Source organism: Chinchilla lanigera, unplaced genomic scaffold, assembly GCF_000276665.1.
Source record: "Chinchilla lanigera isolate Chin_1 unplaced genomic scaffold, ChiLan1.0 scaffold00045, whole genome shotgun sequence".
Taxonomy (NCBI): Eukaryota; Metazoa; Chordata; class Mammalia; order Rodentia; family Chinchillidae; genus Chinchilla; species Chinchilla lanigera.
Window position 1 is genome coordinate 17,810,065 of NW_004955446.1, and position 20,121 is coordinate 17,830,185.

At 36.8% G+C, this 20,121-nt stretch overlaps 1 pseudogene; it reads left to right on the top strand.

The window, feature by feature from the left end:
* The first annotated feature begins 18,007 nt into the window (after positions 1–18,007).
* Positions 18,008–19,292, top strand: LOC102015672 (annotated as a pseudogene).
* The last annotated feature ends 829 nt before the right edge of the window (positions 19,293–20,121 follow it).

The window sequence follows — 20,121 nt, forward strand, 5'->3', positions numbered from 1 at the left end:
TTATAAAGGAGTAAAATGCACTTAGAAAACTGGAATTTGAATCCAGATCTTCATTACTCAAGAGCACAACTTTTATATTGAGTTGACACCATCTGACAACTTCGGGACCTAAATCCTACTTCTTATATTTCTTTCAGGGGAAAATAGGTTATAACTTCCAAAAAATAACTTTAAAATGAACTTCTAAAGCATAAACGACTTACACAAGATGGAATTGATGATACAGTTTTAAATGTCCACTCTCCTTATACAAGATGAAGTTTTCTACAAGACAGTCAGCTATGAGAAATTTTAACATCCAATCTGCACCCTCATATAACTTATTTTTTCATTCGAAACTGTTTGGAAAAAGTAATTGGGCATTGTCCGCTTATCATTTTTTTCTTTTCCATTAATTTATACTTCAACATATAGCTGAATGTAACAGTCAGTGTTTACAAAATAAAAAATCTAAAACAAGGGACATTATAAGACTTATAAGTGTTGTAAGTAACACTACATGAATTTGTCATTCAGACTTGTAATTTATACTCATGCCTACCTCCTGAACTTCAAATAAACTTCTACCTTTGAAACTTTTGCTATTTAAGCCTTTATTTTACAAACTTTTTCCATTTGATCATGTATGAATTATTAGTTTTTCCAATATAAATCACACATACACATGCATATAAACACACACACAAGCATACAATTACATCTACAATAATTCCATTAAGTACCATTCAATAACAGTTTTACATCCTGCTAGGTAGAAGGACAGTTACACTAAAAGATGTTATGCTACTCCTAGGACCTGTGCTATGAGCACTTAGGATCTTCTTGATACTCTCGTTAAAGGCTCAAATACTCTTGTTAGTTAAGGAAGTACTTCAAGTGAGATAATTATCTCCTTAGACATAGACTTTTACCAAGACACAGCATACTACTTTAAATGTGATAGATCTCATGTTCATTCTGTTATCCTATGATGGTTTTTCAATTATTGATGTAAATACACACTCAGAATCATCATATGCTGAGGAATGCAGAATTGCAAATTTTGAATGCCAATTACTTCAAAAAATGTTTACAGACATATTATCGAAAGAATTAGTAAAGCATGAAGCTATGGCCTTTGAAGGGAAAAAATATATGAACCCAATACTGTCTTTTAAGTTACCAGCACATTTTATTTTTAACAATCTACTCTTATGGATAAACTCTTCAAAGAATTAAAAAGTTACCGGAACTCTAATTGTAATTGCTTTTATATTGGCTCTTTACTTACCACCTAATACTAAATTATGTTGGAAAATCCAGAAGATTCAGTTTGTTCCATTCAGAATGCTCAATGTTGTGTGATTTTTTACCAGGTCAAAAGTTCTTGTAATAATGAAGGAAAAGGGGTAATTGACTTCTAAACTCTCAATGACAAGTGCAGCATTTACTTCCGAAATGTTTCAAATTGCATTTATTCACACCTGTCAGAGCTTTAGCTACTGCTAACAAGTATGAACATAATTCTACTTGAATTGTGAAGTCAAGGTTAGAGTGAAATCTTTGCATTGTTGGTCTATTGCTGAAGAACTTCACCGTAGGAAGGACCTGAGGTCTGACAGATAGCCAAAGGAGCTAAGCTTTGCTACATCTGGAAATCTAACATAAAGCTTGGCAGAGCTGAGCTCGCTGCACACAGAGGGAAAGAAGAACAAGTCAAAGATATCCAAACTGAAGCGGGTTATGATATGGTGACTAAGAGTTAGGAAGTGAGAACAGAACTACCTATGGTTAAATATGGTCATTGCTATATTATTTACCAGCTCTGTGAGCTCGGAGCCCTTTGTCAAAGTCAGTATGGTAAATTAAAAAGAGATAACTCACCCATGACACTTACCACCTAAAAATGTGAAATTGCTGGATTTTCTGCAAACATATATTTTAATCCGTCTTTTAAAGTGGTATAAATTTCTGTAACCAGCAATGTCCTTGTTTCCCTTCTCTATACACTAGTATTCCTGCCCCACCTCTAAGAAATACTTCAAATGCCCTCGTGAAGAATCCTCATCCAGACTTCTTAACTTCAATCCTCGAGGTTGGTCCATAGATGAATCAATTACTGCTTCTCGGGTATTTTGTGGGAAAGCTTTCTTCCTTAGAGAGAAATTATAGTAATTTCAAAATTCCTATGTGATAGATTCAGTGTGATAGAGGGGGTAGATTTTCAATATAGACTCTAACGCTGACCCAAACACTCACCACAAATAGAGTCCAGCTTGTTTTGAACTTGGTATATTTCCCAAAGTAGGCAACCACTTTTCATGCCAGGGATAAAAGTTTCCATTGCAGAATTTGCTAAAAAGATCATTGTAAAAAGCTCTCTAAAATCTTCCTATTGCTGTTTTTTCATATTTGTTCCATGTTAGCAATAAAAACTGCTTACCTTAAACATATGCGAGTGTAATAAATGGACTAAGCAATCATGCTTCCATTTTATTTTGTGTAAAGTGTAGAGTATTAAATTTCCTCATGGGATTCCATCTCTGTAAGCAAAGTAGAATGGTCTGCCATAACTTCTTACTGTGATCAGGTAAAAATGTTGCTGCATGAGTATTCAGTCAGTCTCCTTTACTCTCTGGTTGTTGCTTGGTTTCTGAGCTTTCCTTGTATTAGTCATTTTGCTGGTCAGAATTACAGTATAAGGACCAAGTGGCAGAGCATATATATGTTTGTTGTATATATTGCTCATATATATTTGTTATATATATATATATGTTCTATACATTTGTTATATATATGTTTATTTTATATATAAAGAATGTACATATCTTAATTACATGTATTTGTTGTATATATTGGTCATATATATTTGTTATATATATGTTGTATACATTTGCTATATATTTGTGTTTATTTTATATATAAAGAATGTAAATATCTTATGTTAAGACAAGAAAAGTCTCTTTTCTTGAGAGAAAATAATACATTTGGAAAAAAAAAGAAGAAAAAGAGAAAGAAATAGAAAAGACCAAGAAAACAAGAATGCTCTGAATTTTCATAGTCAAGCCTTGGAGAGACAGAGGAAATGAAAGGGAAGAAATGAAAATGTAGAAGGGAGAGGAGAGAAAATACAAGGGCTGAGTAGGAGGTGAAGAGAAGATTAGGATAGCAGCCTTACTATAATGACTGACTTAGGGAGGGACATAACACAGCATATTTTTAGAATATTTTGCCATGTTTCAGTGATAATTACTCTTAGAATTTTTGAAAAAAATACACAAAAATAATTACATAAATTTTCAGTTTGAAGATGGAGTTTATGCATGCTACACCTTGTAGGACAGATCCGTTGATATGGGCCCCATGACGGATGAGCTTTATTCAGTCTACCTGTGGTGATGGTAATACTTATGGTAACTTTCTAGTGGCCTCTCTTACAAGGACAAAATTTCTGTGTGGAACAGGATTCTGTTGGATTCATTTACATAACCATTACCTAGAGCCAACTTGGCAAGTACTATTCATTCACTGAATGAATGAATGAATGAATGAATGAATGAGTGAGTGAGTGAATGAATGAATGAGTGAATATAGTGCTGGAAACCTTGTACTAACTTCAGTCATAAATCAGTGAGAGAAAAAGAAGTCCTAATATATAAATTTTCTTCAGAGGTTGAGACCGGTTATATAACGACATACTGTATTTCTTTTTCCAAAGGTAAGAACAGACACTGCCTACATTTTCTTCCAGCAGTCATTTTTCTCTTTGCACACATGAATTACACATTAGAGCGCCCATATACAGCATCTTACAAAAGGGAAAAAATACGGATACAAAGCATTCTGTTGATGTAGGCCAAAAGGCACAAAATAGACAGTAGCAATAATAAATGTTTTGATGTCTATAATTTACTGCAGCTATGTGATAATCTGCTACAATTGCAAATTGCACTTTGTCCAAAAAGCCAATGTATTTAAGTCAGGTGGGATTATATTTTTAAAATGTTCTGAGTGGTTATAGATGAAGCCAGGAGGAGATTTAATATGTTGGTAACTCCAAAGTTTGTAAGTCAAACATTATTGCATTATTGCATTGCATTTTAATTGCTCACATTTTCCTAACTAAAGGAATGATTAATTTATTAGTCATCTATTTATTGCACACTATTATGTACCAGACATTTTTCAAGGTACTGGAGGCTGAACACACAAACTCAATCTATAATCTCAGGGAACCTAGGGTCAATAAAATAGCATACAGTGAGGAATTAATGCAATTGGATATAGGATAAATGGGAGGAGAGCTTAGTTTATATGTAAGAGTGGGAAAATGGTTCACAGATCAAGGTAAAACTAGAGCTGTGCGCTAACCCCATCTTCTGAATAGGAGGCAAACAAACAACATAAATCAAGCTGGTAAGGACCAACTGGGTACATTTAGTGAAAAACAACGCCCTCAGTATTGCTGAATCACACTAGGAGAAGAATGACACAATTTTTAGGCTAGAAAAGAAGACAGGGATCTTGGCTGGTATATTTAGAAACATATATTTCATGAGAGGAAAACAATTATATGCCAGGAAGATTCTGCTGATTGAATTGTGAAGGCTGAGTAGAGGGCAAACAAGACTGGAGGCACAGAACATTGGAAGACCTTAGAATCGTCCAGGTGAGGGACGATGGCATGCAAAGTAAAATGAGTGTCGATGAGGGAAGAAATGAGTGCTGAATAGGAAACATCTTTAGGAACACAGAATACTGGGTGACTGACTAGACAGAAGAATGGGAGTCAAAAGTGGCTCCGAAGCGTCCCGGTGGGAGACGGTGTGTCAGCACGCGATCCCTGGAAACAGGAACACTAAGAACAGGAGGCTGAGGAGTCCACGCAAGGGCCTGTGTAGTGGGACCGCACATGGGATAAGTAAGTGGAAATGTATAGGGACACAGGCGTGGCACTGAGAAGCAAATTCTGGCCGAAGAAAAGGCCTGAGAGTGCATGGCCATGCAAGCTTTATAATGAACTGAGAAATGATTCCATATTTTAGCAAAATTGTTCTTTCTAATGTGTCAATCATTTAAATCTAAATTTTCACATATGAAGATTTATTAAAAACAAATTTTGGCATTTTCTCTGCCAAAATATCCAGGAAATGTGAAATGCTCTCACTAACATTAAATATTAATGAAACAGACCAATTTTCATCAAAATTGCTAATTTTATTTCATTAAAAGTTGGCACATGTGGAGAGGTCTAAGGCACAGACAACAGAAAAATATGATACCTTAAATGTAGTTCTGTTCTACAACAAAGGCTTCACAGATTACCAAAGGCCTTTAAAAGAATGTCATTTCTAAGACTGGAAGGGTTTGCAACCTTATCTCTAATACACAAATTTTCATCTTATACATGCAAATGCGCACACACACACACACACACACACACACTTCAATAACTAAACATTTCATTTCTTAACATTCTAACTCATACTTTAGAGAGGAATATTAGCACTAAGAATGTCAATTATAGATCCGAGTGTAATTTGTTTCAAATTACTTTGCCGAAGGTGATTATTTAGGTGTTTTTGTAATTGAAACTCATTTGTGCTTATGTAGTGTGCTATGGCAAAATGACAGCACTTCATTTTATATTTAAATTTTAACTGTATTTGCTTCAAATAGATGAGAAGAAAGTAGATCTGAGAACAAAGGTATTGAAGGAGGCATTGAAGAACATTTCTCCATATCCACATGCATTTAAAATATTTGATTCATTTATTTATTTTTGTAATTAGTCAAAGGAAACGTGGATATAAAGGATATGAATACTTTCCTGTAAAAGTTCATTGTAACTGAGGTGTTGTCAGATCTACCGCCTTTATCAAATCTAACATTTTAGGCACAATTTTCAACCAATCAGATCACTTCATACTTGTCTTCGTCATCATTCTTTCCCTTCCCATCCTTCCTTCCCTTCGGGAAGTGGGTGGAGAGACCAGAGGGAATAACTATCATCCATGTGCGAAGCAGCGGAAAATGCAAGGGATGGTGGAGGCAGCCAACATGGAAGCCGGTGAAAGAGCAGCGAATAGCTGAAGTAGTTGGAGACACGGATGACTTCACTGAGTGAAAGAGGGTAGTTTGTCAAGTCAGTAAGTAAATGTACTAAGGACTCAGGTTTCTCATCATCTCAGAAAGGATTTACAAAGAAAGGGAAGAAAAAATTGTTAGAGACTTTGAAATGGACTGCAGATATTGTTGAGTGTTTTCATACTGAATTAGGCAGTGACTGATAAGCATTTCTGTAGCATATTTTTCTAAGGGTTCTCTGTGCTTTTCCTTTCCTTTGAAGAATATGAACTATTCTTAGTCATAAATGTGCAAATGAATTTTGTCCAATGGAAATAAAATTAACTCCTTCACTCTACGGAATAATTCAGTTTTTAATTTATTTTCAAATTTATATAGACATTTGTACCTGCCCATATATTTGGGGTTCTTTGAATTTTCCTTTGAATTAATTGAAATATCTTACTAGTTCATTAATTAATTAATAAGTTAAATAAAAGATTTCGTTGATGTTTATTTTATACCTAAAAAAGTTTTCATTGATGTTCATTTCATACCAATAAAATATTTCATTGATGTTCACTTTATACTTGTAGTCCTAATTTTACTTTCTTTTAAAATTTACCTTTTCACATTATAAAAATTCCTCATGGATCAAATTGAAGTTGAAAGTAACTATATGAATTTACGAGTTTAAAAATATGTACATAGATGCAGAAATAAAGTATTTACCTTTCTCACCCTTTCCCTCCGCTTTCTCCTCCTCCTCTTCCTCCTCTTTCCCTTCATCTTCCCCCCTCCTTTCTCTTCTTTTTCTTCTTCCCTTCTTCTATTCCTTCTTCCCTCTCTCTCTCCCCCCATTCCATTTTCTTTCCTCCCTCCCTCACCTTCCAGTCCTAATTTCATCTGTAGGAGATTTTAGAAGCAATGAAATCTCAGTTGCAATGAGAAATCTCACAGTATGGCTTCTAAATAGAATTCTCTATTGAAAAGAACCGGGAGACATGACTGAGTCCAGGGGAAGCAGGGAAACAGAAACAAAGTAAACCTAAGACATTTTTATGGAATAAATACGGATATGCTCAAAGGATTCAGCTTGAAATCTGTCTCACAGGCCGAAACTTGCACTGAGCATCAAAATAAATGACTATGGAACTGTAACCCATTAAATAAAATAAACTCCCCTATTATCCTTTATCAATACAAATAAATAGAGTACCTATAAGTTTATTATAATAAATAAAGAAGGACTGACATAAATAAACCATTAGCACGTGATACTGTTATAGTGGTAGTTGGTTAAAGATGGAAGTTATGAATAAATCTTAAGACCTATAAGTAAAAGTTGATAAAGACAGTATAGTAGTCTAGGAAGAGTATCAGAGTAATTTGCCAATAAATATGAATCACTCTCAGGTGGAAAGCAGTGCCCTCACACTGGAGAAAGTTGGTAAACACAGCAAACTGACCAGGGTAACAATGGCAGAGATAAGCTAAAATGAGTGCACTGAATGTGGCCTCCTGTCTTCCTCCCTTTCTTTCTTTCTTTCTTTCTTTCTTTCTTTCTTTCTTTCTTTCTTTCTTCCTTCCTTCCTTCCTTTCTTTATCTCTCTCTTTCTTTCTTTTTTCTTTCATTTTTGCATTCCAGCCAAGATTCAGGAACCCATTATTTATGGAAAGCCTTTTCATGAGGAAATGTCTAGAAGCCTCAGTATGAGAGTCATTCCACAAAATGAAAAGATACTCTTTTAAGATTTTCAAGGAAAAGAAAAGATTTTAAAGGTAATGGACAATAAGGAAAGACAGAAGAACTGCTGTAGGTTATGGCGGGCTGGTGAGGTGATCCAAAACTACTAAATGAAACATTTTTAGACTGCATCTTGGTTGAAGAAGGAAAATGCATTGTTGTGACAGTTGGCAAAATTTGAGTGGAAGACATGAATTATATGATATCATCATTTTAATGCTGATTTGCTGTTTTGTTTCCTTTTGTTTCATTTCATTTTTCATTTGAGACAGGGTTGTGCTATGTAGTACAGGCTGGTCTTGAACTCATTTTGTAGCGTAAGCTGACCTCAGACTCTCAGGGATCCTCCTGCCTCAGCCTCATGAGTGCTGGGAGTACAGATGTGTGCCATCACATCTGGATTGCTAATTTTGAAAGGCTATGTGATGATAATAGGGGAAAATTTATGTTTTGGAGCAATACATTCTAGAACATAACTGTTATGATTAGTGGTAAAATGTCACCTAAATTCTCATGTGTGTGAAGGTGAATGGAGCAGGAGGACACTGCACTCTTCAGTGGATTCATCCAGGGACTAGTTCAGTAGCTACATGCACTCTTAGAGGTGGGCCGTGGCTGGACTCTGGAGACTCCACCTGGAAGAGGGTCCTGTTGCCCCTGTCTCCTCCCCTTTCTCTCTCCTTCCTGGTTGCCATGGGGTAAGCACCTTTTCTCCCACCACACCCCTCTGCCATCCTGTTTCTACCTTGGAGCCAGCCAATCAGGGACCGAAGCCATGAGCCGAAAGGAACCTCTCCTCCTTTACATTATGAGCATTGACTCCTGTATCTCAACAATGGAAACGTGGGTAAGATATAATATAAACTAGAATGCTAAAACAGCTACGACAAATGCATAAAATAAAAAACTGTGTGCATGCCTGCCATACATTCTAAGCACAAACTGGGAAGGGGGGATCTAACAGGAAAGAGATACACACCTACACTGAACAGTTTCTGGATAGTTTCATAGAGGAATTATTGGAAAAGAGGTGGGATGATATACGGAAACTACAAGTGATGACGCAATACTCCGAGGTTAAAAATAGCAGCATTCCTAGTGACAAGTTCGTTAGTGCTTCAGAAGACAGGGAAATTGCTGAGGTCTTTCTCATGTTATCTGTCTCCAGTGACTGCTGTACATCAGATTTCAATCATGTCCCACACTTCCCTAGAGAGACATAACCGTAAAATCTTTACATCAGCATTCTTTTGGGAGGCCCATAATGATAATCACAGAAGACTCTCTTTAAAGCCTAAATCACTGTTTTATTTTGGTTGGCCAAGTAACCAGACAGTAAGATATTTTATTTTTCTCTTCCTCCTTGAGGCTGTTTATGTCTTCCTTACTTCCCTATTCAGCTTAGCCTGCCAAAAATTGAACTAGTTACTAACATTTTGGTACTAAGCAACCTAGTGGAGGAAAGAATATTTGAGTGATTGTGCAGAATCTTGAGATATTCCAATTGTTCAAGTCATACAGCAGAAGCTAACATCTATTCTGATAGTAAAATTACTGCTGAACTTTTCCGGAAGTGTCCAGCGATCGTACAAGCTACTCCATTCAACACTATTGCTGTAGTACCTAAAAGAAGCATCCCAATTTTTATCATTGGATTCATGAATAACAATTTAAATTATGTCTTTTTTGAAACCCAACAGATTTCGAATGGACTGGCCATTGAAATCAATGTGATTGTTACATATGCTTGTTGCCCAGATAGTTGTGCTATTGAGAACTGTTTCTAACCATCAGTCTTCCATTACTCTTATCATAGATTGCTCTTTGTTACCTCTTAGGGTTCTTCTCCAACTTCGGCCTTCAAAATTCAAAAATACAGCACATGACACAGATAGTGCAATTACAATCAAGCAGCTGTATCATTTGTTCTCATCCCCAAGTGCTTGAGCATGGACTCCAAAGCAGGACTTTGGAGTTTGATAACATAAATAAATACATGTCATGATTTAGATGAATTGCCAAGATATTTTACTTTGCTGCACCAATACTGCCTTGCTCTTATTTACACATGCATATGTGCACACATAAATGTGCACTTGTTAGACAAGAAAGAGAACAAAAGGAAGAAGCAAGAATGAGAGGAAAGGAAAGGAAGGAAAGCAAGAAAGGAAGCAGAGAGGAGGGAAGAAAAGAGAAGAAGAATATTCACATACAGATGCAGTATGACAAGACAATTGCAAACATGATTCAAAAATCATAGTAATCATCAAAAATTCAGAACAGTGATCCCATCTTTAGAGACTGTTCTTCATTGTACAGTATTAGTTTCCTGTGGATGCTGTAACAAATTGCCACAAAACGTATTCTCTCAGTTCTGGAGGCTAGAAATGGAAAACTAGTTTCAACCCATATAATTACTAGTTCTAGAGGTTACAACACAGATAGTGTCTGGGACTCTAGTTTTCAATCTATCATACCCATTAATCCAGTATCACAACTGCTGTTATCAGCTGTTCAACTTTGGGAAACTGCTTTTCCACACAAAGAACTAGGTCTATTTGGGGAGAGGACTAAGTCTGAAATTACTAGACAGGTATTTATACATTAATTATGTGTGGAAAATGAGCCACATGTGAGAGGATATTTTCTTTTCACTCCAGTCTGACAGCCTCCTGAAGGCAAAGTTATCTTCATACTCAGCTGAGTGTTTTCTATCCTGTAATGTTTAAGAAGTGCCCTTGGAATAAAGGAGCAGACATGAATTTCTTCCTCACGTTGTCACACATCATCCTACAGCTTCTGTGCTTCCTGCTTCATTGACAAACTCAATGACAGAGGTCACGGTTACAGCAAAAATAACTGGCTGGTTCTGAAGTCCTAGTGCTCTCTGCCTCTGTTCCTTAGGACCTGCCTTGGCCACATCCCCTGCACAATGCTTTCTGGACTTCTCATCTTCTCTCCTCCTCACTCAAAAGCACAACAGCCAGTGACTGGCGCTTTTCCCACTGCCACTGCCTCTAGCGCAGGGCTCCTGAGCCAAGGCTAAGTGTAGCGATCCTTCCAGAGCAGACCAAGAAAGGCCCAGGGAAAGATGCTCTTTTCCGCCTACCGAGATACACTGTGGTTTGTTTTGTTTTATTTTGTTTTGTTTTGTTTTGTTTTGTTTTTAAGGGTTTTGTTTTGTTTTGTTTTGTTTTTTTGTACCAGAGACTTAACCCAGGTTCTTCCCACTGAGCTGCATCTGCAACCTTTTTTAATGTTCTAAATTTTGAAACAGGAACTTGCCAAGTAGCTGGGCTCAAATTTGCCATCTCTCCTGCCACCAGTGATGCATTAATCAGAGCCTACTGTCTTGATGCAATGACAATGAGGCCATCAAAAACAACAAACAGAGCAAGAGCTTCAGAGAAATATCTGGAGCAATATTTGGATACAAATGGCAGCACGATTTAATTAGAGCTATTACCTTCCACTGGAAACATGCTCTGCACCAGAGGGCAAAGTTTCTCATTACAGTTTTCCTTTGCTGGTCCTCTTTTTTGATGTCAATGATTTTCTGACTGTAATCCTATTATTCTTTAATATGCTTTCCATCAAGAAGTGGAGCTTATGTTTCCTTCTCTTCAATCTTGATGTGCTTGTAATTGCCTTTACCAACTGATTACAGTAGAAGTGATGCTGTGAATCTTCTGATACTAAGTCAGGAAAGGTCACACAGCCTTCATGAGTTCTATGCAGATGCTTGGTTTTGAAGCACTGAGCCATCATGAAAAAAATTCTCACTACTAGAGTTCCACCATGCTTTGAGCATTCCGGGGTACAAGGAGATTCTGTGCGTATGTACTCTCAAGACAGCGAGACAATGAGCCTCCAGGGGACTCCAGCCAGCAACCAGCATCCAACTGCCAGACATGTAAGTGAAGATGGCTCTGGATGACCATACCTCTTTGGTGTGGAGTCATTCCCAGTACTTAACCAATTGATACTCCAAATATTGTGAAGCAGAAATAGTCCATTTCTGCTGTAGTTCTTTGTGCCTCCAATCATATCATTTAAGCTTTCATGCTGCTTCACTGTATAATGTGAATATTAATTCCAGTTATCCACTAAACTCGGTTCCAGCTTAAATGTTGGTATACTTTCCCGTAAGCCCAGTGCAGCTCTACAGGAGGCATTTTGTCATTTTCAAATGGTCCAGTACTCACTTTGAAGACTCGCAAATGACTATATTTAATACGTATTGGTTAATTTTACCTTATATGTCTATTTGGTATTAAAATCTATTGTTCTGATGGAGCAATGACATGTCACAAATAGCTGAGAGAGTGGAATTATCACAGTAGCAAGAATCTAGTGCTCAAAACCCATCTCTGTGTTCCATCTTCAGGGAATGCTTAGTGACCGTAAATGTAGGACAAGAAGGATGAGTACAAAAAATGATCTCCACTCCTTATCACTTGTCTTCACGCTGCCATGTTCAGTACTTTCCCAGAGGCTAAGATTCCTTTTCTAAAAATATAATCACTTCTCCAAAAAATCTATGTGGTTCCACACAACATTTGGGAGCACTAAAAATGTTCCATTTTGCTACAATCTAGGTTATCAAGGGAAGGTAAGACAATCTGAATTCTGATAAATTAATTGAACACTCTCTTTTTACTAACTATAGTTAGAAGAAACAATATATCATCTTTTTATTCAAAAGATGGTGTAGTTAATAAAGACATCAGCAAAAATTTGCATAACGTGTCCTTTAGTATAATAGCAATGCCACTGTGCTACTACTTTGACCTCACTGACTTTATATTGCAAAAATCCCTGAAAGCTTATTCCTCCTGAATCTCAAACCTGATGCTAATTGGAAGTAAACTAGACCATCTCAAAAATGACTTTAACTATTCTAATAATTTAATATCCTTTTGAGATGCTTTTTACTATAGAGGGAACTAGTATTAGAATTATAGTCAATATAAAAGGAAATCCGTAAAATACATCTCATAAAATTACCTACTGTGTGAAACAAACAAGTTGTGAATTGATCCAACCATAATACTATTATTTTACCATACATATCCCTTTCCCCATTCTTTTTTAAAAGTAATAATAAGGCTAACTAAAGTAAATACATATAAACATCAAATATAACCAATAACACATTTCAATGTTAGTCTACTTCTTTCCTCACCAAAGAGGTATATCCTGAAGTTTGTATGGAGCTTTCCATTCAAGTTTTTATGTTATCAGGCATAAAAATATCTTTACTAATACAGATAATGATAGCTGGATTGTTTTTAATTTATACTGCAACAGTAAACAGAAATACCAAAAATGTCACCCAGGATTTGGAGGCAGATTTATTTTACATCAGTGGGCACTGATTAGGATCATTCCCAGAATATCTGGCCTCGAAGGCTTAGGGGAGGAGGTTTTTAGGAGGTTGAAAGGGGAAGTACAGAAGTAGAGTGCTTAGCTGACTCTGATCTGTTCTTATATTATGCATCACAGTCACCAGCTAGGAATCACAGTGACTAGCCATTTCTAAGAGACAGAAGTAACAGGAACTGTTACCTGGTCAACTAACAGAGACTGAAGTATGCTGGTTGGGGAGAGGGTCATTTTCTGCTGCAATTTAAGTGACAGGATGTTTATTTTATGCCTCAATTTTATGTTTTCAAGATTAATTCATATGACCATATTTGTAAAGTTCATTTTCTTAAATACTGTGTAATATTTTTATGAACCTAATTTAACAGAAAATTCCCCCCCACCAGTATACTTCAGTTTCTTAGCTGCCCAGGAAATAGTTCCTATTCCAGTTCCAGTTGCTTCTGTCTCTTAGAAACAGCCGGTCACTGTGATACATAGCTGGTCACCATGATGCACATTGTATAAACCAGTTCCCAATTGACAAGCCATTCTGCCTCTTTACGTCCTGCTTGCTTATCCCATATAAGCCCTAAACCATCAGAGATTAGGGCCTGATATTCTAGGAAAGATACTGATCAGTGCCCATTGACTTAAATAAATCTGCCTCCAAATCTTGGGTATTGTTTCAGTGTTTCTGTTTGCCATTCCATCTGGTGTGACGGCCAGGAAGACCAACCATGTTGACCTGTTTGGTCACTGGTCATGGACCTCAAGGACAGAGCAAGGACTCTCCACATCTTGGCCAGAAGGCATGCCCTTGAGATTTCTTAAGGCCCCTGAGGTCTGGAGGAGGATTCCTGGCACCCCACTTGAGTGACTCACATTGGACCCCAAAGGGAGGAGGACAGTCTGTCTCTCTGTCTGTCTGCCTGCCTGATTCTGGTAAGACCCCTAGGGGCACCCCAGTTAGTCTGTCTGTCAGTCCTGCTGAGAGCAATCAGAAGGGAAGTCTGATCAACTCCTGTTAGTTAGTCAGGACCACCCTCAAGGGAGGGGGGTTGGAATGTTTAACCTCCAAGTGCCTGCTGAATGAATGTGTGAGTGAGTAAAATGGACAGCATAAGCAGTAGGCTGCTCTGTCTGTGCAAGAAGACTGGGAAGCACTTGTCTTAGTGGTTGACTGGGCCCTCACCTGTGGTTCTGTGATGATAAATATATGGTATCATAGAGACTTCACACCCTCCTAAGGATCTTGAGGTGAAGTCATCCTGAAACTTTAGTCATTAACTCCAATGACTGGTGTATTTATAAAAGGAGGAAATAATGCACAAAGACATGGAAGGAAAAGACCATATGAATATACAAATAGAAGCAGAATTCAGAGCCACTAGAAGCTTGAAGAAGCAAGGAAGATTTATTCACTAGACCCTCCAGCAGGAGACATGGCCTTGTCAGAAGCTTGATTTTGGAACATCTGGTTTCCAGAACTGTAAGAGAATGAAATTCTCTTGTTTTCAGCCACCAAGTGTGTAGTACAGTACTTTGCTATGGCAGGTATAAGACATTAACATCATGTTTTATTATATAAATGGAGAAAAATATATTTTACCAATTGCTTATTGTTGGAGAAGTAGATTGTTTCCAATTAGAAAATAAAAATTAGGGGTTTTGTTTGTTATTTTTCACTATTATAAACAGTCATGCAATGAGAGTTATACACACTTCTTTATGCAGTTATTTGTGTTTTATTATTTAGGATTATTATTTTATTTCTATACATTGATTCTGTCTTAGTTATTTTCTTGTTGCTGAGACAAAATATCTGACACCCACAAGTAAAAGGAGAAAAGGTTTATTTTAAATCGTAGTTTGTAGATGTTTAAGTCAGAGTCAGTTGGCTCAGTTTGTACAGGTTTCAGGCAGAGTAGGTTGGCTCCAATACGTGGCTGCATGGCAAAGGAGAAATAGTCGATCAGAGCAGGCAAGAGGTAGCAAAGCCTCCCTTTCCCTTTTATTCTGTTCAGGCTAGAAGGCTATTGGTTGGTGCCACCTTCATCTGTCCATTACTTATACCCAGAACTATGCTAAACTAGTCAGTGGACTAATCTATATTCACACTCCCTAGTTCCAGCCACCTCAGAAAAGCTCCACCTATAAGCAGGAGAGGCTTTGTGGAGACATCCAGATACAAGTCATAACAGATTGGCAGGTCAAAAAATTTTAGATTCTGTACATATATCAAAGGAGCCCTCTGTAAGAATCTCTACCAATATTTCATTCTTCCAGAATATATAAACACATGTCTGGGCATTGCTTTCATCACACAGGGCATTGCTATTTTTCAACCTTGCAGTAAATGAAAATTCTGTAATTATCCTTTGCATTAGTAGGTACTTTGTTTTCAACAATATTGAATTTTTTTAGACATTTCTTTACTATTTTTATTTCTCCTTAAGGAAATTGCATATTTACATGTTTAAACAATTGTTGTAACCACTTTAAAATCATATGTGCTTCAAAGACTATTTCCTAATTTGTCAATTTCATTCAAAGTTTGAGTATTTTTTAATCCACCAGACATTTTAAATTTATGTGTAGACAAGCATACATATATATGTCTTTTGAAATTTCTGCTCAGGGGTTAAGACATGTATCTTTATCTCAAACATATATAAATAGCACCTATTTATTTTTCTCATGGTATTACTAATTTTATTTTAATTTTAATCCAAGTATTTTATTCTGTTATAATATGTAAATTACATATCAAAATTTGCTTCTTTCCTAAATAGCTGTATCAGTTGGTTTCTGCTACTGTAACAAAATACCACAGATGGTGATATTTATAAAGAACAGAAATCTGTTTTTCATAGTTTTGCAACTAAGAAGCCCAAGTTCAAGGCACTGGTAGGACTAGTGTCTACTGAGTGTTGCTCTCTGCTTCTAGATGGTGCATCTTCAGGAGAGGCGGAACATTGCAGTTTCACATGTAGAAGGAACAGAAGGGCAAGGGCTTACCCCCTTTAACCTGGAGCTCTTTAGTAGAATGCTAATCCCACCATGAGGGCAGAGCTCTCACATCTAATCACCTCCCAAAGCTCACACCACTTAATACTATTGCCCTGGGGATTAAGTTCCAACACAAACATTCTGAAGAGGGCACCATCACTGAAACCGCAGCACCAGCCAAGTGAAACAGTATCACTGGCTAAATAATTTTTTTCCTCATTGATTTTAAGTCCTTTATTACATATACACTTTTACATGTAATTAATTATATTTTATTAAATACTTTCCATATATTACACGGAATTTTTTAACTTCATGCCACTAAATGGCATCATAAAATCTTAGTGGTTTATATTATGTTGGGAGCATAGAACGAAGGGAAAAATTCAAAGGCAAGTGGAAAAATTGGGAAAATTGTTGTAATAGTGCTTAGGATGAAGGCATAAATTAAAGAAGTTACCAGAGGATAGAAAAAAGATGAATTTTAGAAATACTTGTGAAATAAAATCATCAAAACTTTTTGATTAATTTTATGTGGGGAAATGAATAAAGAAAAGGAAACATTTAAGATGAACATAAAGTTGTTTTCAATAAGCAGTTGAATCAGTGAGATTTTACGCATGAAAAAAATTGGAAGAAGAAAGATTGCATTATGAATATGTTTATACAGAAGTATTTACAAGTATCATAAGAGAAAATACACATTAAATATCAAAGAAAGTGATTATGCCCAAAGGGTTAGGTCCAGGCTTGGTACTCAGAATCAAAGATCTTGATTGCGTACATTATTATTAAACTCATAGAAATGGACATAATTTCCCAAGAAAAACCCATAAAAGAGTGATTCTCAAACTCTGCTGCACACAGTAATCATCTGGAATCCAGATTAAAGAGTAGATTTCACTGTTAGAGGTTTTTATTCTCTGGGTCAAGGGTGATGCCAGGAACCTTCAATTTTAGTGGCAACAGAAATACTGACAGAATAGCTGTGATTCTCATGTGAAGCTATGGGTGAGACTGAGCCACCAAAAACCTCCAACAGTGACCACTGAGAAAGCCTGCAAGAGGAGCATCGTGAGAAATGATCAAAGAGGGACCACAGCGATGAGAAAAAAAATATGGGTTAGAGGCAGCAAGGGAAGGAATGAGAATTAACAGCAGCAAATGCAGCACAGCTGCTGAAAATGTAAGAGAAGAAAGAAGTTGTGAGGTAGGGAGACTTTCTTCACACTCAGCGGAAATAATTCAGCCCCCAGGAATACAATTATGGGAATTACTGTACTTCACTCTTACCAAGAATGGCAGCATTCATGGTGGTGGTGTATTGTGTGCTGTGTGACCCTGAAATTTTTTTAATTATAAAGCATAGTGACCTTTTAGAAATTCACCAAGGGTTTAAAAACATTTGCTTATGAAAATTCATTTAGTAGTTTTCAAGATAACATAAAATATAGAAAAAGAATTGTTTTTCTTTAGACATGAGTTTGATTGACTTAAAAAAATAGTCCGTGTCTGATTTGAAGCTAAGCAAGGAAAATGAAGACATTTCTTCCACATAAATAATTTAAAACTGGCAGCGCAGACTTCTGTGTTTGCTTGTGCTTTTGTCCGGTCTATGATGGTGGCAGAGGAGGCAGGGGGCAGAGTGTGGGTCCCCCAGGGTGGCTGCCACCGCTGCAGCCCACAGGTGTAGCTGTGATTTTCTGTGTCAGCTCAGTTTGAGCTGCAGAGCTAAGAATGCCAGAATTTAGTGACATTTGGAAATTTCCATATATGGCTCCCCACACTAGCTCACTTATTTGTACACCGAGTCAAGTAAAGTTGTAGAGAGGAGAGTAAGGCTCAAAATATATTCAGAATAATTTCCTCACGGGAGTCAGAGCAATCAGAAAGTTCTGCCTTAAGTCCAGTGATCCAGAACAGCTTGGAAAAACCAGACAACGAAGTCCCCGTGAAGATACTGAGTCCTTTCTTGTATACCTGAGACCAGAGGTGGAGCAAAAATCTTTTGAAGTTTAGAGAAAGCCTTGAAGCTCTTGCCAGAGAGGAAAAACTGGAAGGAAGCAGAAAAACAATACAGAGAATGGTTATATAAACAGCAAAAGGCATTAAGACGATATGGAGATTCCTTGGGAAACGCCAACTCATGCTGCAGTACAGATCACTGTTTATAAGGCACCGGAGACATAGTGATGGTTATCCTTTGTGTCAGTGGTTTAAACTGCTTCTTTACATTTCTTGCATGGATTTACACGAGTTCAGCAAGCTTGTTCTCAGAAGCTATCCACTCATTAACTGATACTTGTAATCAGGGTTTACTAGCATTGGGCATCAGTAACTCTGTTTAAGCAACATATCCTATTCACCTGTATGGATTTTCAGATATGCACTGTATATCTGAAGACTATTAGTAAAGGCTAATTAGTGGTGTTGGTATTTTTATGGTGGGTGCAAGACTTTTATTACTATGGAATCATGGGGTTATCTTATCCTTAATCAATGGAATCCCTTGCATGAGTACATTTTATTTTAGTAGGATCATTGGTATCTGAAGGAGCAATACTTCTTGTTGCCATAAATGAACTTTATAGGAGCGCTGAGGCCAAAGAAATGTCATTGTATAATTATGTAATGGGAAGTCATAATCCTAGTACCAGTATATATTACTGGAGGAAACTGCAGCAGTCTTAGCCTGCTTAGTCTTAGTATCAGCCTTACTTCTGTAACAGGCAATCCATAGGATGATAGCCTTAGTTTTTTGGGTGTGGGCACCTTATAAGGATGGTCTGAGCATTCCTTATCTATATTAGCACAGAAGCACTCAGCATGATCCATCCAACCAGAACAAGGACATCAGCTCACTGAACTCCTGGAGAGCCACAGATCTGGGATTAGGTAAAGACTGAAGGCAAAGGTAGATTTCAATGGGTGAGTTGTTACAAGATTGTATTTGGAGAAACAAGATTTTGGTTAAATGCTACAAAGAAATTCAACAAGGCAAAAATTTCTGAAAAACTAGAGACCTTTATGCCTAAACATGGAGGAAAATATTGACAGTTTAGGAGCTGAGGTAGATAGGCTTAAGAAAGAACTGAAAAAACAAAATCCTGAACTTGGCATGTAACTTTGGATACACTATAAACTTGATAGAGTAAATCATCTTGGTGGGGCCCTGGAAACAAGTTTGTGGAGTTTTTCTATGAAGCACATTTCCTCTTTCCCAACCTGAATGAGCCAAAGCCACTGGGAAGCCATTTTTTTCGAGAAGGAGGAAATATTTTATGTAAAGAGCAACTCGACAGGTCACAGAACTAAAACTACTTTCTTCTAATCATGCACTTATGCTCTAATAGAGAACATTTTGGTTACTGAAATTGTTCCTAATTTTTCAGTTTAGCAGGTCAGTGTGTATTGTACACTGCAATCATGTTTCTTTTCTTTTTATTGGTAGGTGGCATCCGTGGGGTTCTAACTTTTAATTTTGTTGCTACTAAAGATTTCATTCTACCAATATCTGTCAATCTTGGACCTTCTGGCTAAATGTGGGTGTGTGGTTTTTAAAAGGTCACTGACTCAAATGCTTTCTTGGTATAATTTAGAAATTATTTCTACTTATCTTATTATTTTGACCTGAGCACTGAATTGCTGAAAGTTGTACTTTTCTAACCTTGTCACCCATAAATGTTCACTCCAGACTTTGTTGCTGAATTGAATGAAGATCACTCATTGTTGTGCTTTAGAGCATAATAGTTACCGTTTTCTAAAATTTATTTCCCTTTCATTTTTTCCTTATCTGTTTTAATTTTTCTAATATTAAGAGATAAGTCATCCTAGATATTTTTATGATCCAGTGTGATGGCTTTTCTTTTCTTACATTTTCTTCTTCTTTTTTAAACCAGTTTCAGACTATAATGTCTATTTACTGGGAAATAATGCATTTACAGCACTATAAC